Source organism: Meles meles, chromosome 10 (assembly GCF_922984935.1).
Source record: "Meles meles chromosome 10, mMelMel3.1 paternal haplotype, whole genome shotgun sequence".
NCBI lineage: Eukaryota > Metazoa > Chordata > Mammalia > Carnivora > Mustelidae > Meles > Meles meles.
In genome coordinates this window covers 18,482,047-18,501,941 of record NC_060075.1, presented here as the reverse complement: position 1 = coordinate 18,501,941, position 19,895 = coordinate 18,482,047, and the positions used below count along the sequence as shown (strand labels likewise).

The 19,895-nt window shown below is 43.1% G+C and overlaps 1 protein-coding gene across 7 annotated transcripts in view; it reads left to right on the top strand.

Annotated features, from left to right (window-relative positions):
• Nucleotides 1-1,165: 1,165 nt before the first annotated feature.
• The window catches only part of CALD1 (caldesmon 1), a 185,150-nt gene continuing 166,420 nt past the window's right edge, over nucleotides 1,166-19,895 (top strand). For 2 of the 7 annotated variants that reach the window (XM_046020141.1, XM_046020142.1), the window contains exon 1: nucleotides 1,168-1,410. The gene's annotated coding sequence lies outside the window, so the exon portion shown is untranslated. Of the gene's footprint in view, nucleotides 1,411-16,934; nucleotides 17,071-19,895 lie in introns of those variants that run through there. The other 5 variants (XM_046020147.1, XM_046020146.1, XM_046020145.1 and 2 more) reach the window with 5 other exon arrangements.

Sequence of the window (19,895 nt, the reverse complement as noted above, 5' to 3'; positions counted from 1 at the left end):
ATTTTTAAGTCAGATCTTCATAAATAGGTAAAGGGTTATATGGTAAAACCTATGGTTTTTGGAGACCAAGCTTGTGGACTATAGTCAGCCAGGGAATATGTTTTTAAGTCTTCTTGGTCAGTGGTGAAACAGTTAGAAATCTGACACCTTGTTCCTGGCCCGACAAATTTTTTGTTGTTGTTGCTGTTGAATTAAATACTGATTGACCAATTGAGTGAATTCTTTATCGAAAAGTACAAGACCACAGATTGTATGCACACCTGGCCCAGTGAATTTCATTCTAATTCAGCATCTCCTAAATCTGACCCTCTCATAACACACATCCTGTCAATGAAGACTTGGTTGGAGCACTTTGGAGAAGTCGCTAGAACAGCGATGCCATCTCTGTGGGCATGTGCATTGTCTACACCAGCCCAAAGGAGGGGCTGGGTCTCTTCACACCCTCTCCGTTGGGCACAGTCGCTAGCCATGTCTCCCTGTTGCCAAATCCAAGGAAACAAAGGGGAGGTGGAAAGGGAGGTGATTCGGAAAACCAATGACGATAGCCAAGCCTGTAGGACCCTGCCTAGCTGAGTTTCTGGCGCGGCACTTATTCTGGAAAACATTACCTACTAAAAAAGACCTAAGCTCTTTTTGTCAGTTGTTTTTATAACACATATAGACATATTTCTAAGGGGCTGTGCCTTTTTCAGGTTAGAATTTAGTCTGTACGCCAGACCTGGGTCCTGGCCATTGTAGGGTTTAAAAGCATATAACAATTTAATTTAATTTTGTATCCACAACTGCTTTTGAAGGAAATATGCTATTACAGCTCCCTCAATCAAAAAAGCCTTCCCCACCCCCGCCTCACTAAACTCACGGACTGTTAACTTTTGGTTTTATAGACTGTGCTTTCTTTTTAAAGTTACATTTGCGTTCTGTAAGACAGCCTCTTTCTCCAAGATTAACATTTCTTATGATTGTTCCTGACAATGGATTCACTTCCAGAGGCCCTGCTCAGGATAACCAAAAAAGGGCATGTAGCTGGCTGGTTTTGGCAGCCTGCACACAGCTTCAGAGCTTTTTAGGTCTTGGTTTTTCTGATGAGTGATTTCCTGAGCATGCCTAGGGAATGACAGGCATCTCCACAGGCAGGCTGCATCCACCTCGGCCCGGGTGTCGTCATTGGCTGCCCTAGTAGAGAAACTACAGGACAATGCATACCACCGACTGCCGACTGTAAACATAGGGGATATGTGTTCACTTAGCGAGGACTTCTGGGAGGGGCTAAGGAAGGGCGGTCTGGAGTTTTATTGAATAGAGCAGTGTGTATTAGGCTGCCTGCCTGCCTGCCCTCTTGCTGTGCTCCTGCTAGAGAAATCAGTCCTTCCTTTCGGACTTAGTCCCCAGGAAGAAGTTGCAGCCTGCGAGGTAAGCCACAGAGGGCTTTCTTTTAATCTCTTCGGAGAGTCTGGGGGCTTTCTGTGGGTTTCAGTCAACATTCCTGCTTAAGGTAGCTGGAGATGCAAGATTGTAAAAGCCAATAAACCATGCAAATTCCCAGAGCCAGACTGGGCTTTGCTGCCCTGCAGATGTTCCCGGAAGACAAACAGGATGAGATTTCAAGTTCTGTTCTTGGAGTTGGGACGGGAGGAGAGATCACATAGAGACATAGAGATGTATACTCAGGGACCACAGGCAACCTTGGTAAGGGAAGCCTTTTGTTTAGGAGTGCCACGGGAATTCTACCTGATAGCCACAGGCCAGGGTCAGCAGGCGGGCCGTGCTGGTCTGCCCACACCGGTGGTCTCTCCTGCATCTTTTATTCCCAGGCATCTAAAGAGGTTTTACTTTAAAAAACAACTTTTTAGGTTAACGAGAAACCAAAAGGTAATGGTTTTTAACCAAAGCCATTTGCATATTGTTCTGCTACCAGTTTTTAAGGCTGGACTTCTAGAGCTGCAGGGAAATAAGTTCAGAGGTGGAAAGAGCGTTTAGCACCAGTTGGGTTAACGTAACTGATCTGTTACTTGCCAAGACAGGAAGATGCCTACCACGATCTGTTTCCTATAAAACCTAATAATGAGAGAATGCATGGCTAGTGGGTGTGTTTTTAAAAATCGCATTTAACATCCTACCAAACTGTTCCTTTAGAAATCTTATTTTCTGTTTGAAAGTGTGCCTGTGACTAGAGAATGTAAAAAGATGTCGTTTTGGAAGTGCGTTCCAGAAAGAGAGGAAGCAGTCTTTCATTTCAACATAGTCAGACATATTTGGGCATCTTAAACAGTAGTACAAGGCAGCCAGTTGGTAGTAGCCTGGAATTCCTTTTAGAAAGAGCTGATTGTAAAGGGTGGGGGAATTTTAGTGCTATGGTAATACATGGTCAGAAAAAGTGGATGAGAACAAAGTAGTTGGTATTCATAGATCCCTTCTGTTAACAGGGCTGTGCAGATGGACTTGTAAACTGGAACAGTAAAATCTTTCTAATGTGTTTGGCAAAACCAGACGTGTATGGCTGGAGCTTAAGTGAAGACGAGGTGGTATGTGGCAAGGAGGGCAAGTCTGATAAATTTTAAATAAACTTGGATATTAAAGGTTTTCAGCTCCAAAGGACTGAATTTGATTTTCTTCTGCCAAGTAAGGTGGTTTTGTGTTGAGATTCATTAAATAATCTTTTCTCTTTGTATTTAGAAATTTGGGGATAATTTTCTTGAGAATGCCTCTCTCCCCTCCTAGAAATGATATATGAGAACAGAGTTCCCTGTGAATTTCTTTTCCTGGAACAGTTCTGAGTAAGTGTGGGAGAAAGGGCTGCAAGTGAAAGCTATAGTTTGATTATTGTCCGTCCCTCAAAGAGATCAAGTTCCAAACTATTTTCACAGTGTTTTTAATGTCAATCAAAATATGGAGAGCAATTTCTTTTTCAACTGTTCTCTAAACCATGTTGGGAATGCAGTTTGGAAGGAAATCTATAATCTTGGGATTTGAGGATAAATTCCATTTTGAAACCAACATCTCCAAATCCCTGAAAGTTCAAACTTTGCTGCCACCACCCTCCCCTCTCTTCTTTGTGCACGCCCCATCCCCCAACAACCACAAAAACACATTTTTCAACATAAGTGTTGTGCTCTCCGTAGTGATGTGGTGGAGCAAGGGGATTTGCTATTTTACTTTATATTGAGCTTTGGGCAGCTGTCTGTGCTACTTTCCTCCAGCTGAATGTTAGCTAGAGCACATCTCCCCAATTGGGGAGGTAAATGGAGCTTGATGAAACTGCTGTGCAAAAAATTTCATTTTAATAAAATCATTTAATAAGGAAATACAATGTCAGGAGTCTAGAATAACAAGTCACTAATAAAAGGTGGATCTCACTATACACAAGGGATGTACAGTGGATAGATCCATAGGTGACAGGCTAGGTTGTTTCCACTGGTTCAAAACCAATGGATAAATAGAAAAAATTAAATAATTCAGATCAAAAAATTACTGTAAAGAAATATGCAATTCTCCCATTAAAGTTAAGAGGAGAACCAGGCTCAAACTGCAGCTTAAGGGATTTACATGGGATGCATAAAAGCACACCTGGTGCTGAGGCTATTAACGATTCTGATTGACTCCTATGACCGGCCTGAGGATTTCCTGCTCTTTGGCAGATGGAATGGGTTGGTGCTGAGTGCAACCTGTGTTCTGTGGCCTGATGAGCCCAAAATGCACCTCTGTAGGCCTTTTCTTAAAAACACATATAGTTGGGGAGCATGGGTGGCTTAGTCAATTAAGCGTCTGGCTCTTGATTTTGGCTCAGGTCATGATCTCAGGGTTGTGGGGTCAAGCTCTGCGTCAGGCTCTACACTGGACATGGGGCCTGCTCGAGATTCTCTCTCTCCCTTCCTTTGCCCAGTAAAAACAAACAGAAAAACTGCACGTGTAGCTGTCATGGAGACACGCTCATGGTAGCCTCATGGCAGCAGGGCTGCTCATCAGTGATTCTTCAGCAAGACAGAAAAGTGACGTAGAGACAGGCATGTAAAGGAGTTAGCTCGATCCCCATCTGTCTGCAGTCTATCACATGCCTTGGAAATGTGGTGGGGTGAGTCTGTGGTGGGGGGACGGGGAAAATGCTGACAAAGTGGTATGCAAATAGCATGGTAGGCCTAAGGAGGAGGTTAGATGCTGCCAAAGAATTTTTAGACTTTAGAAGAGTTTTCTGGGTAAATTCTCTCAGAGCCTGAAAATAGAATCATCAGATCCTTATTGAAAGTCCTTCATCTTTCACGCTAATCCAAGTTTGTCATTAGAGAGATGCCCATAGGTTCTGAGTCCTTTGGTAATTTAAAGAGATACTTGTAGCTTGGGCTAAACTCAGGAGCCCCGCTAAGAGAGCTCAGTCCCAGCACTCGTTCCTCTGTTCAGATAGCTAGGACCTTTGAGGAAGGCATCAAGTCCTTGACCTCATGGATGGAATGGGCTTAATGACGCTTCTCCTACCTCTCATAGTGGTTAAAATGTCCAAATGAGATGAGGCTGTTTGCCCCTCTTTTATGTAGGCTGTATACTCCAATTTGAGGCCTCTGGACATTAAGCTCATCTTGACTGTATCCTCCACTTCTTACCTAGTATCCCTGACTATCATGTTACCCTGATTATATCTCCTTCCTCATACTTGTGGACCCTTCGGTGGTACCTTCTGAATCTAGTTCTTTCTAGAACCCTGAGCCCTGAGTCTTGGGAATACCGGTCCATCCCATTGTTATCTGAACTTTAGCTCTGGTGATCAGAGACCAGGAGATTCAGGAGGCAGAATGAGATGGGTTATCGGTGGTACAAGGCCATATCCAGGAACCAGGAGATCTGAAGATCCAGTTGAGTAGAAGACCAGTGACAAGGTGCTGACAACAGAAAGGCCTTAGTAAATGAGGCAGCTTCTCTGCCTCCAGCCAAAAGCATGGAACTAATCCCAGCATGTCAAGCCTGGGCCCTGTAGAGAGGGTGAGGTAATCAGGAGCACCTGGCTGTGGTTCCTGTTGGTATTGAGACCAGACTGCTCCAGGGATCGAGCCCCCACCCCCACCCCTGCTCCCTGCTTCCCTCAATCCTTAGTATCCCCAACTGGCTCTCCTGGGATGGATCCTTGGTGGCCTCCCTAACTTCCCTATCCCCACTCCTCTATCTCTACCAGCTCCCCTGGCTCCTGACCCCCCAGCCCAAACAAGGGCTTTCCTGATGCAACACAGACAGTCTGCAGTGTCCCAGCTTTAGGGTGAAGCCCAGAGACTAGCAGGAGGGTCAAGCCCGGTTATGTTCAAGATAGGGGAAACCCTCTTCACCTTTTTCAGGCGGGGCGGGGGACAGTTAGAGCAGACAGAGTTGATGTTGGAGCGATTTCTGTGGAAAGAGAATCACTCTGCCTGTCACCCCCACTCTCCCAGTTGACTGGCAGTGAGTGAGTGTGGGAGGAGGGCAGGAAGAAGAGGCTGGCTGGCCACAGGCAGGAAAGGTAATGGAACAGCCATGTCACTTGTTTGTCCCTGCGTTGTGGTTGCTGTGAATGCCTCTGAAATCTGATGGAACCTCTAAACCATTGCGGTCCCTTGTGAACCCGCCTTTTGTGATTGACAGGTGAGAAAGCTTGAGCGGGGGAAGTTGGGGTGGGGAGTGAGGTAAAGTCTTGATTTCCATTGGAGCCAAGGGCGGATGGGATCAGAACAGAGTGGAGATGTCCTTCCTTGTTTCCCAGATTTTCTGAAGGAAGAAAGGATGGTGTGAATACGCAGATACATAAAAGCTGACTTCACATGACCCCCCATTACAAAGAAAAGGAGATCATCTCCAAAGAAGCAGTTTTCTGTGGGGAGCTTTTAGGGGCCGCAGAAGCTGGGAAGGGCTGCTGCCAAGCATGTGCTGAGAGAGCACCCCGAGCTTAAGAAAAGGATCACTAGGGGCACCCGGGTGGTTCAGTGGGTTAAGCCTCTGCATTTGGCTCAAGGGTCATGGGATCAAGCCCCGCATTGGACTCTCTGCTTGGTGGGGAGCCTGCTCCCCACCCCCCCTCTCTGTGTCAAATAAATAAATAAAATCTTTTAAAAAAATTAAAAAGGATTGCTATGTACCAGTCAGGGAATAATTGAAGGAAAGTATTTGGGGGAGGTATTTTAAATGAATATGTATATTCTATTTCAGTGATGGAGAACTTGAAGATAAATTGCTTTTTAATCACTTCCTGTGACTTCTGGCATTGTTTTGTGAATATACGGATGAAAATACTTGGCTGTAAGGAAATCATCTTACTTGGAGAGGGACATATTAAGTAGGAATATATAATTAGTTCCTCTGACACCCACATGTAACATTCCCTCTCGCTTGTCTCAACCTGGGGGACGAGGCAGATTTTACCGATGTGCTGAAGATGGGCAGGACCAGGGAAGAGTGCCCAAGGGGTCCAAGGGCCAGAAGCATCAAGGACATTAGTTCCCCTGGGGTCCGGGGGGCTAAGCCAGAATAGATATAAAGTACAACAATGGACCGACCTGTGAATCACAGCCAGGTAAGTAAAAGAAAAACAGTAAAAATCAAAAGGCAGGCAGAGGTTTAGAAACCAAAATCCTGTTTAGCAAGGCAGTGTGCAGGCAGGTGTGGTAACATGGGTGAGAACACCTGGCAGAGTGTTCAGAGCAGATGGACCTATGTTAACAGGCGGTGGTAGCTCAAGTAAAGGGACAAGAGTATAAGATACATATGGAGGACACCTGGGTGACTCAGTCGGTTAAACATCCACCCCTTGGTTTTGGCTTTGCCTTGATCTCATGGGTTGTATGATCGAGCCCCACCTTGGGCTCGTTCTCAGTGAGGAGTCTGCTTGAAGATTCTTTCCCTCTGCTCCTCCCCCACTTGGACACACGTGTGCATGCATGCACGCATGTGTGTGCTCTCTCTCTCAGATAAATGTATCTTAAAAAAAGATACTTATGGAACAATAAAGGGATGGAATCGCAAGGGAATCCAAGAACAGAAGCCGCAGTTGGACCAGGATCCATAGAGAACAGGGCTGGAATCACGGTGGGTCAGAGTATCTCAGCAGAGGGTCTGTGTGCTTCTGTGAATGTGACTCAGCTACAGCACATGTGACTGCTCCTTTCTGCTGTTCTACAGACCGGAAAGTTCGCTCTGTGTTTGCTGGTCAGATTCTGAGAGAGGAGACCTGAGTGGTTCAGCTGATAACTATTGTCTTTGGCAAATCCCCTAGCAGGAGGATAGCAGAGGTTACTGGCATGCTCATGGATGAATTACCAGTGGGCCTGACAGCAGTAGTCACCATCACCCCTGTGGGGAGAAAAACAGCCCAGTGGGTAATTTTAGTTAGAAGAGAAAGTTAGGCATGGAAGGCAAATTAGCTGAAATGTCCAATAGCTATCAATGTATGTCATTCCAATTTTTATGTGACTGAATTCCTAGGGAGGCAAACACTTAATGTCAGGGTCATACAGTACTTGATGACCACTTTGGCGTTGCCCAATGAACCAGTCTTAAGGGAGGTTAGCTTGGAAGCTTGCAGCACCGATAATTGAAAAGATAGAATTATCCATTTCAGAAAGATTCTAAAGAAAAACACTTAAGTGTTTTTGTTGGCAAGAAACATCGTATGAGTCATAGGTGTGCTATGGCTCCTCCCAAACTAAAGCAATCTTTAAAAGTCAATAAATAATGATTTAATAATTGTAATAAATAAAAATTACTACATCTCAATGTAAATTACAGTACTTCATAAACTTACTGCATAAAAGCTATGTACCCAATCAGTGAAAGTTTCAGTTCTCTACAGAATTCGTAGTGTAATCTTTCATTCACTGAACACCTGTCTCGATGTCTGTCATGGGAAGTAAAATGAAATAAAACAAAACAATATGCTCTACTCTGGGCTTGTTCTTCATAGAAGCATTCACAAATATGCATCCAGGAATGAGTGTCAAGGACCAGAGAGGGTCAGGAGAACAAAAGATGAAGAGTAGATAAGGGATCTAATCCCAAAAGAATGAAAACTGGGGCCACGGGGATGTCTTCAGATATTTGGAGTACTTTTATATGGAAAGAGGAGAAAGCATGTGTATTTCTCAAGATAGCAGAACTAAATACATGTATCCTCTATTTTTAAAGCTGGGCAGGATCTTAGGAGGCATTTAGCCCAGGGAGCACAAATCATTTTTCATCTGTTTGCCAGCTCCAAACAATTGGTAGCGACCACCTGAAACAATGTGTTGAGAAGGATTCTGAGGCTGAGTCCCAAGCTCAGTGGGGGCAACAAATGCTGTCATTGACAGTGATGTCTGGTGCGAAAGAAAAGGGCCATTGCTACTCAAGTATCATGTATTTCACACCACTGATGTAGTCCGTAGGTTTCTAACCTCTACACTTTGAATCTCAGGGAAGACACAGAATTATTCCAAGAAGTAAACAAATCCATATATGGAGCAAATGGTTTTGACAAACTGAGTAAATAATAGATCTTAAACATTACATGCTATTATTTTTCTAATTATATAGATGCATTATGATGATAAAATGTTCATCTAATTAAAATAGTTACTGAAGTCATAGTAGCTTTTGGTATTGTATTTTCTCAGTCAGTGGACTTAAAACATATAATTATATTATGAGGAAGCTGGGACAAGAAATTTAGGATTTAATAAGAAATTCTTCTCTGAAAAAGAACTAGTGATTTTTCATTTTCCAGGCAAGAGACTGAAGCCTGGCCATACCAAGTAAAATTATACACACATTTGTAGGTCTCTTTGATAAATGTCAGTAAGATTTATAAGGGAAGAAAACAGCTTCTTTTTTTATTAACATATACTCAGTTCCTGGCACATCGCAGAAGCCTAATATCTGTTGAATGAAAGAACAAAACAAGTGACTTGACCAAGGTCTTCCAGTTAATTAGTGGCAAAGGTGGTTCTGGAACATACAGCGCCCAAGCCCCAGGCTGTTGCCTGTTTCCGTCCGCTAGATTGCTTCTCCTGAAAGAAGCAAGAGAGAATGACCCATGTTAACAGTTCTAGGATTTCAGCTATAAGGTACAGTGCAGTTTGCCTATAATCTGTAGTCCAGTAGATCTTAGCAAGTGTCTTAATCAGGATCAACTGTAGGGCTTTTTGAAAACATAAATCCCCGAGTCCCATCCCCTGGAGACTGTGATCCAGTAGGTCTAGGGCAAGGCCCAGCATCTGTAGTTTGTAAAAAAAACAACAAATGACATGGAGGACATTGGGAGATGGAGAGGAGAAGGAAGTTGAGGGAAATTGGAAGGGGAGGCGAACCATAAGAGACTATGGACTCTGAAAAACAACCTGAGGGTTTTGAAGGGGCGGGGGTGGGAGGTTGGGGGAACCAGGTGGTGGGTAGTAGGGAGGGCACGTATTGCATGGAGCACTGGGTGTTGTGCAAAAACAATGAATACTGTTTTGCTGAAAAAATAAATTAATTAATTTTTAAAAAACACACAAAAAAACAAAACAACAACAACAACAAGCTCTCTGGTGATTCTGCTAAAACCTCCTGGCTCAGTTCTGTACATCTATGTTTAAAATAATTTATAGTTAGGGTGCCTGGGTGGCTCAGTGGGTTAAGCCGCTGCCTTCAGCTCAGGTCATGATCTCAGGGTCCTGGGATCGAGTCCCACATTGGGCTCTCTGCTCAGCGGAGACCCTGTTTCCCTTTCTCTCTCTGCCTGCCTCTCTTGTGATTTCTCTCTGTCAAATAAATGAATGAAATCTTAAAATAATTTGTAGTTAGATATATGGAGTAACTCACTCCTCAGAAGTGTAGTTGTGTAGTTTTGAGTAATTTCTTTCTGAAAGTTATAGCTGTATGTTCCAAAAAACAGTTTTCCCGAAGAGTCTAGAATATTTTTTTTAAAGATTTTATTTATTTATTTGACAGACAGAGATCACAAATAGGCAGAGAGACAGGCAGAGAGAGAGAGGAGGAAGCAAGCTGTCCGCAGAGCAGAGAGCCTGATGTGGGGCTCGATCCCAGAACCCTGGGATCATGACCTGAGCCGAAGGCAGAGGCTTTAACCCACTGAGCCACCCAGGCGCCCCAAGAGTCTAGAATATTTATCTGAAAATTCCTCCAGCTTTCCATACTCTTTTAGTTTGGGCGCAAAGCTATCAACCCTGTAAGGTCAGGCTGTCTGATGAGATTTCCAGTGTTTGCTTTTGTAAAGCATTGGAAATGTGGCAAGAATAAAATTTCTCATGGTATTTCCACTTCCTGTTCCAGCCACCATTACTAAGTGAAATTTAGGCTTTGGGGGAGGGGTGAATTGAGGAAAAATTTTCTCTTTTAAGTATTTCTGTTCTTAGGATGTTTGTTTAGGTTACTTTAGGTATTTAATTTACCAGGAAAAGCAGAAGATGTTTTTCTCTCTTCTCAGCCTTGGGGTAAGGAATGTGCAAATCCTGAGCAGAAGTGGGGAAAAGCTTCCTCCTCCTCACCCTACATCTCCTCTGAGGCCAGGGCCTTCATAGCCTCTGGCTTAGATGTTTCCAGGGATGGCCCTTACAGAAGCAAGTGAGCCCTCAGAGACAAGAGGCCTCAGGTGAACGCTTCTGCAGAACTGAAAATCCATCTCTAGGGTCTTCCTTTACTCAGCCGTCAGGAGTTACATCCTGAAGATGTAACCTGCACAGAAGAAGCAACCATATTCAGGGCAGCAAGTACATAAATTATATTCGCTGAGGACTATAGAGCTAAAAGCATCTCTGCCTGAGTAACGTGATGCGATAAGAATGCCAGAACTGCTACTTATTTGTACAGATGCTGTTTCGTTTACAGAGCAGTGCTTCCACTGCGTGCACGAAGGAGCACTTGCTGGACAAGAGCAGCTACAAAGGAAGTAGATTAGGACCCACACGCAGAATGACCTCACACTGTCCCCACTCCATGCACCCAGCACCATAGTGTGGGAAGCCAGTTCCTCCTAGCTCCCAAAAGCCCAAGTTTTAACTTTTAAGATTTTGAGAACTGGTGGCTAAACATAGTCATTATTAGAAATTAAACTATATCAACTGACAATTATATTAAAAACCCAGCTAATAAATCCTCAAAACTCATTCCTTCCTAATTATCTCCTTATGTTTAATTATTATCTGTGCTCTGGAAGTTAGTTACATTTATTGTGTCTGTGTGAGGGGAATACCAGTGAAATTAACAAATGTTGCAAATCAGACTCCTCATCCCCCTCCCTACACCCCAGAGCTTGTTGTGAAACATTTCCTAGCACACCTAAGGTATCAAGTTGATAAATTCAACCTCAACGTAGGAGAGCCAATCAGAATACCTTTGTTATTTTGTTGCATGCAGACTCATAGTATTTGCTTATGATTATATATTTATTTGTTTATGTATTGATTATTTCTTATGCTCTAGATCATAAGTGCCATGAATCAGGGAGTTGGGGATTTTCAGTGCCATGAATTGAAACAAAAAGGGGCCTCACCCCACACATAGTAGAGAGCTAAATGAGTAAAGGAATAAATGTCCATAATTTATTTCTTCTTGGTAAGAAAGCTGAAGCCAGTATTCATGTCTGAGCTCATTGATTCCTCTCTAATTATATTATTACTGAGTGCTTACAACAGTGCCTGGCACGTGCTAAGTAGCATCTAGATGTTTACTAGATAAAAATCAAACAAGTAATCTCCATACAACAACCAAATTTACAGATGAGGAAACTGAGTTACGATTCGTTAAGTGACATATCCAAGGTCACAAAGCTAGGAAGTGGCAGAGCCTGGATTCAAACCCGGGTAACCTGGCTCCATAGTCCACATGCTCAGCCCTCATGTTGTACTGCCTATTGCTAATGACTCCAACAACGGAGTCCCCGGTTTGTGTGTGGCTCTGGAGCTGTGACCCATTTGAGAATACACTTTAGAATATGGAAGAATTGGGGGCGCCTGGGTGGCTCAGCGGGTTAAAGCCTCTGCCTTCGGCTCAGGTCATGATCCCAGGGTCCTGGGATCGAGCCCCGCATCGGGCTCTCTGCTTGGCTGGGAGCCTGCTTCCTCCTCTCTCTCTCTCTGCCTGCCTCTCTGCCTACTTGTAATCTCTATCTGTCAAATAAATAAATCTTTAAAAAAAAAATTTGGAAGAATTGAGTTTGAATCTCAAATTGACTATTTCCCAGACTGTTTCTTTGCCTATAAAAAGGGGATTATTATTCCTCCACTTAATAGTTATTATAAGGATTAGAAATAATGTCTCTAAACTGCTTTGCACATGCTGGCACTGAATTAAAAATCATCAGCTCTTAGCTGTGATACCAGTGAGGCTATCTGTAGGTGTGCACTCCCATTAGTCCTCATGCTCCGAGCCACATTCTCCCAGCCTGGATCCTCCATGGCCATGATGTAGGTGGAGCAAAAGAAGCCACCTTCTTTCATGTCAGATTCTTCCTGAGGTGGGACTAGGACCAGTAGACAGTAGTTACAGGAAACCCTGTTCAGGTCAGCATAAGCGCTTTGTAACCAGATCTGTCTGTCTCCGGAGCACGCAGCCCTGCTTTGCGGAAGCAGATGACCTCCACCGCCCCTTTCAATCACAAAAGTCTTCTCCCCTGCCCTTGTCATTGGATGTGCGCTGACTTTAACATTCTAGATCATCTTTATCTGGTATGGCTGAAGGGGTTTATTATTACTGACCCTGGGTCATTTTGTAGGGTTTAAGTTTTTTGTTTTTTTTTTTTACCTGGAATGAGAGAGGGAAACAGAGGAGGAAAAAAGGAGAGAGGAGAGAATGAGATATACAGCAAGCAGAGAAGATTGAGACTTCCCTGGAGAAAAAATGCTGAATTTGGGAGGGACAGTGAATCGAAATGGATGGGTAGTTATCCCAACCCCTTGTAGGTTAAGATGGGTAAGAAGATAAGCTAGTTAATTTACTTGCTGTGTGGCAGGCGCCATTCTAGTTGAAGATGACTGTCTCAGGGCAGTGAAGTAAATTAAAGAACTTGCCCAAAGTCACACTACTGGCAAATAGCAGAGCCAGGGTCAGTGCTACTCCCTGAGTCCAGCCCTTTCCATTTCCCTTCAGCTGTCTGTTCTGTGTCTTTCCCCAGGAATACGATGAAAACCAGAGCAGGAGGCTTCCATAACCAATCATTATAATTTGTCAGGGAGCCACACTGCAGTTCAAATAGACAAGCACATTGTCATTCCCTGCCATATAAGGAAGCAGGGCTAAACACCACTTCTTTCACTACTGACTCAAGAGATAATTCAAGTGAGAGACAGAAGGAGAATCTAGGCCTATAGCTGTTTAAAAAAAAAAAAAAAAAAAGGCCTACTGAAATACTTTCGTGTTTTCCTTTCTCGGTAGCAGAGATAGTTTAACAAGCAGGTTACACCCTTTTCCTTGATTCAGGGGAAATACTCTGGAATTATGTGCTGAAAGATGAAAATTCTTTGTCCGAATATATGAGTTACTTTAGCTTTTGATTGTCAAATTTAGATACTCAGAAGGCCAAGGCGAAGCTGGTTCTGTGACTCAGGAAGGAAGTCAGGACTGTACCTCTCTGCACAAGTTGACTCCAGAAGTTAGAGTCCACTCACCCTTCCAGCTGGTCTCAGAGATAGTATTTTTTAATAAGCCTTCCCATGTAAGTTTGACCTTTCTGCCTCAAACTCGGAGTATTCATGCGATCACCCTTTTTCTTAATAACAGTCACAGTGGGGGTTTCAGAACACAGACCCGATATCCAACTTCCTGGAGAGAGAAACTGAGGCCTGAGCAATTGAAATTATTGCCTAAGGGTCAGCCAGTCCAGTCTTGCCACAGGGAGTGCCCACTCTTTTACATAACTCAAAGAAGCATTACTTAGTCTTCTTAGGGAAATGAGGAAACCACAAAAAGTCTGGTCAGCTTCTTCTAGCTCCCATCTTTGACCACATTGCATCTGAGGTATTAGTTCCCAAGGGCTACTGTAATGAAGTACCACAAACCAGATAGCTTAAGCAGCAGAAATTCCTGTCTCACAGTTCTGGAGGTTAGAATTCCAACAGTAAGGTGTTGACAGTGTTGGTCCTTCCTTTGACAGCTCTGATGGAAGGATCTGTCCAGGCCTCTCTCCTTGGCTGGTTAATGGCTGTCTTCATGTTCACATAGGATTCTCCTTGTATCCGTATCTCTACCCAAATTTCCTCCTCTTAAAAGACACCAGTCACATCGGATTAGGGCCCATTCTAATGACCTCATTTTAACTTGATTACCTCTGTAAAGACCCCATCTCCAAATAAGGTCACATTCCAATATACGGGACTTAGGACTGCAATATGAGAATTTTGAGGGAGACAATTCAAGCCATAACATGATCCAGTTCAAAATGGTGATGGAAATCCATACAGCATATTTTCTGAACCTCTAAATGCCAAAGACCTTGTTGCTTTCCCTCTGGGTCTAGGAATTGGTTAGCTAGAAATCACGTGGCCTTTTGAACTTGCCCTTGACATTTACTTTCTGCCTTTTGCAATATGAAATTCTGATCCAGTAAAAAGTCAAGAGAGGTCTTTGAAATGACGCACTGAAACACAGCTTCACATACTGTGGCCTATATCTGTGGAAGCCCATGAAACCACGGTGGCAGACTGTCTGGTATGCAGCCATCAGAAGTTGGGGAGGGGGCTTGGTGGGAAGGCTTGGCTGAGGCACGTCTGAGTCTAAGACACAGAGCCCTTGGTGAATGTGAGCAGCTGTGGGCGGGACTTCATGTGTGCCGGCGCAGGGCAGAAGGCAGGGATGGCCATTTTCAGTCATTTTTATAACACCAATCATAACCACGAATCCCCACATACAGGCGAAAATATTAGAAGCTAGCACATATTTGTGCTCTGAATCATTTGTCTTCTTTGTTTTCTTCTGTCTCTTCTCACCCTTAAGTTTGTCTATACTTCTCCTCCCAACATTCTTCCTAAGTTTATCTGCGTTCGGCATAGTGATTACAAATTACCTACTCGTTATACGGTGTCTCCTAACCCCTCTCTTCTTTAGCCATTGTTTGCCTTTACGCCTTCCTTAAAGCTCCTCATGGCTCCATTTCCCAGTTTCAGTTTTATTTATGGCTACACCCTGTCTTAGGCCAGAGGTGGTAGATAAGGGGGTGACAGTGCCATTTATTATCCAAACCAGGACACTTTTGAGAGGGAAAGGAGGAGCTATTAATAATTTCTCTAAAATAACAGTCCTAAATGGAGGCGGTCCCAGGCAAACTGGGACGGACCGTTATCCTCTCCACGGTGCAGCTTCCTGCTCCGCAGACCTCGCTTTACCCAGCAACCACTCCTGTTTTCTGTATCTTAAAAAAAAATAAAAATTGTGTTCTGATTCTTCGTTATATTTCCACCCCAAGAAAATATGTGGTTGTATTTTCCTTTATCCCCTTCTCACTTCTTCTCTTCCCCTAGGATCTCTTATCTCCTTTTATTTTGGTACAATCTTGACTGCATCTCAGGGAGGCCACTTTGTCTGCCATTAAACATGCAGGACAGATTTCCCGCCTGTCTGAACCCATACACACACAGCCAGCACCACCAGCGAATGTTCCAAGCTGCCTTGGGTCTCAGATGAGCCCTTGCTGGACCGTCCACCACTTCAGCACCTTTGCCCAGAGATTAGAGCAATCTCTATGCCATGTAAGCAGCTGTGTCTAGCAGTGCACACACATGCTGTGTATATGTATGGGATGTTACAGGATCGGTTTCTGATATGTATACCTGTATACAATTATAGTTGAAAATATATGGCCTGAAACTTGAGGGAAAAAATGAGAATCTAAGCTAACTGTGCATTGCCTTTGTCCTGCTCTTGGTAATCAGGATTGTTTTCTCATCTAAAGCAGTGTGTACCAAAGGCCTGGCAGCCCTGCCGTAGGTTTAACGTAAGTAGAAATAAAATTCACGGCAAAAAGAATAAATATGGACCTGAGTCCCTTTCAAGTGTAGTTCTTTTTATGATTCGGTCATATGCAACTTAGGGTTCATTCTGAAAAAGCACTTCCATTATCAATTCAGGCCACACGAGGAAGGTCTGAACCTCCTTCTCAGCTCTGAAATGAGAAAGGGAGACATTTTCCTCTTGCGTTCCAATCCACAGATATCTGAAAAACTTACCATTTATAGCACTATATCAGCTGGGAAAAGCTATTCTCCTTTTTAGCTATTTGCTTGCTTATTTTAGGGTTTTGACCATAATTTTCTTTCTTTCAAAAATTAATGAATGAAGGAATAAACAACGAAAGGAGTTGCTTTATGGAAGGAAATAAGGGTTTTGTTAAAGTTTCCTCCTTCCTTCCTTTCTTCTGACCACCTTCCCCATCCTCTCCCCTGTCATCCTTCTCTCTTCTTCTTCTCCTCCCTTCTCCTCCTCCCTTTCTTCCTCCTTTTCCTTCTTCTATTTTTTATTTCTTCTCCCATTGAGCTTTATACCATTGGAAATGTTCTGCTGTGGTTGGCAGCCATATACTTTAGCCATGGTGGCCTCATGTCTCTGTTGCTTAGATATGTCTTCTTAAAAAGATTGATGGTAAGAAAAGGAAAAATCAGAATACTTCCTCCACATTCTGCAGAGTAGGTATACAGTTACAGTAATGGTGAAACAGAAATGATCTACTCGAGGAGCTGTCTAATGCCCTAAAACTGGGCAGACTGATTATCAGCCAGCCTGGAACTGCGGACCCACCTGTGTTTGAGGAAATGAGAAGTGTAGGAGGGGAAGACTCTTTTTTGAGTTTCATGCTTTTCCATATTTCTGTTCTCAGATACACTGTTAAAATAAAGCAGTTACTCTTTCTATTCGGGGTAGTTTCTAGCTTGCTAGTTCTTTTCTCTGACAGTATTTGCAATGAGGTCTAAGTTTTTGGATTTTGGCTTTTATATTTTGCAGGGGCCTCAGATCCTAGGTGGTGGTCTGAGAGAAAAGCAGCCCCAGTTCCTGGCTCAAGTCCACAGCTGATAGCCTGCATGACTGTGAACAGACTCCTTGCGTCTCAGGCTTCCCAATTATAAACTGGCAATGGCCTTTTCCCTTCTCTGTAACATCCAGGTAGGGAGCAATGAGGTCTTTAATGGAAAGGCATTTTAGGTGGCAAAAGATCTTTAAGACATGGTTTTCTTTCATTTTTCCTTGAAATATGAAGACTTTTGCTAATTAGATTTTTTGGAAGGCATAGGTCATATATCTTATGAGTTCATACAGGAAACTCTAGATTCAAAGTTTAGAGTTTGAGGTTTCCAAAAATTACCCCATGCAGGTCAGCTTCATCTCTTTCTGGGGCTGCTTCCTCCCCAGTTCCCACCTTTCCTTCTTTACTTGTTTTAGGACCTGGAGCAAGCATATTCCTTTCCATCCTAGCCTTTAAAAGCAATATTGACAGTTACCTTGTTTGAGGCCATCTGAAACCCCACGGTGGTGGTAGAAGAGGATCATTAGGACAGATTACCATCCACTTGCAGCTTTATCTCTAGTGGAGCCCGAAGGTTTTTTTTTTTTAATTTTTAAAATTTCTTTTCAGTGTACCAGAATTCATTATTTATGCACCACACCCAGTGCTCCATGCAATACGTGCCCTCCCTAATACCCACCACCAGGCTGGAGGGGGAGATGAACCATGAGAGACTATGGACTCTGAAAAGCAATCTGAAGGTTTTGAAGGGGCGGGGTGGGAAGTTGGGTGAGCCAGAATTTTTTTTTTCTTTTAAGTTTTTATTTGTCAGAGAGCACAAGCAGGGGGAGTGGCAGGCAGAGGGAGAAGGAGAAACAGCTCCCTGCTGAGGAGGGAGCCCATGCAGAGCTTGATCCCAGGACCCTGGGATCATGACCTGAGCAAAAGACAGACCTTAACCAACTGAGCCACAGAGGCACCCCCGGAAAAGTTTTTTGTTTTTTTTTTTTGTTGTTTTGTGAAGATTTTATTTATTTATTTATTTATTTATTTGACAGAGACACAGCGAGAGAGGGAACACAAGCAGGGGGAATGGGAGAGGGAGAAGCAGACTCCCCACTAAGCAAGGAGCCCTAAGTGGGACTTGATGCCAGGACACTGGGATCATGACCTAAGCCGAAGGCAGATGCTTAATTGACTGAGCCACCCAGGCATCCCCAGAAAAGTTTTTATAAGCTTTATCTGAAACCAAAGGATCTGTCACTCACAGCTTCACTAAAATTGTCTTTTATCATCATTTACATTTCTAAAACATGAGATAACGCATGTGAAAGTGCTATGCTTTGTAATGTCTGTGATTATAATATCAATAGCCAGATGTATTAAAGTTTAAAAATACTCCAGGAAACTAAGAGGAAGAGTGGAAGAAAAGCACATTTGATCCTAGCAAGAGTGCTTGGGGCCAAGCTTGCACAAGCAATCATATGGGTGGGTCAAATTGTATATTTTTATTATTTTTAAAATAAAATTTTATGTTAGAATAGTTGTTGGATTTACGGAAGAGTTGCAAGGCTGTTACAGAGTTCTGCTACACCCCCACCCAGGTTCCTCTGTTGTTAACATTACTATGCACATTTGTCACAACTAATGAAATGGTACCGATGGCATTATTAACACAACTTCACATTTTATTTGGATCGCCTTAGGCTTTGCCTAATGTCCTTTATTTATTTTTTTAAGTCCCTTAAAGCAGAATAATGTTTAATAAGGTAAAAATTTAATATGTACTTTATGGAGATATTGATGGAACTCGTAATCCTTGAGTGAAGATTGCATAAGCAAACTCTTTTCTCCAACACGTGCTGACCAGCAATCTCCTGACGACTTCCGCCTGAAATACCTGGGGACCCTCTGTTCTCTGATCTGTTTCCCTTGAGACCGTTAGCAGATTCCTCAGCCTGATCCACACGGATGCCGGAACCCTGTTGCTGCTGTCACTGAGGCTGGCTTTCCCAAGCAGATGGGAATATCTTGCAGCACCTACTGCTGCCATTTTATAGTTTTCAACCAGAGTATTAGCATGACAGGGTTTAGCTGACTGTCGAACAGCTGAAACTCTGCTCCTCAGTTGTATCATACCCCAGTTACTGGTAAGAGCTTTGGCACCAACGGAGGAAAAAAAAGACCTGACCCATGTGCCCCCCAAATCTTGAAATCTGTAGACCTTCACAACTTAAAAATATCACACAGCTTCTGAGAAATATGTTACTAAAATATAAATTATGGAGGGGCTTGCCTTATAGAAATCGTCTCAATATATCATAGCCTTCCATGAACTAAGCTTCTGGACTTTCTTTGAAATATGAGTTAGCAGCATGTAATATAAAAGAATCCATTTAATTCAGTTTCTGCCTTTGAGCAACTTGATGACATCAGGCAGGTGACTCAGCCTTCTGGGACATGATTTCTTAGAACGAAGGAGTTGAATTAAATATGGTCTGTTCTAACTCTATTGTTTGGATTCATGGCTTTATAACTTGCCCTCATGAGAGTCATTATTGCCCTTTTAGTCAAGGTTACTTTCTTGTTGTTGTGCTTTTACTGGCAAATCACTTTTTGGACAGCTAAATCTGGTTCAAATAGTAATTACAAATGAGTTGCCTTCAAGGTAACCAATTTTTCTGATTCATTATAGTTGGTTTGTTTTTAAAGTTGCTTTGTGTACAGATAAAACTCATACAGTGGAATATAAGGATGAAAATATATGAAGAAATGTTGCTATCTCCAAAATAATTGGAGGCATCCATTTATCAGTGAGTGAAACTGATATTCTAGGCTCAGAGGTAGTCCTTAACACCTCCTAAAAGCAACAATATCAGCCCTTTGAGTTGATTATCTAAGTGTAAGTAAAACTGGTAAGAGACACCTTTCATAAACTGAACGGTTGGGTCAACTCTTGGGAAGACATCAAAGTCAAGGACGAGAG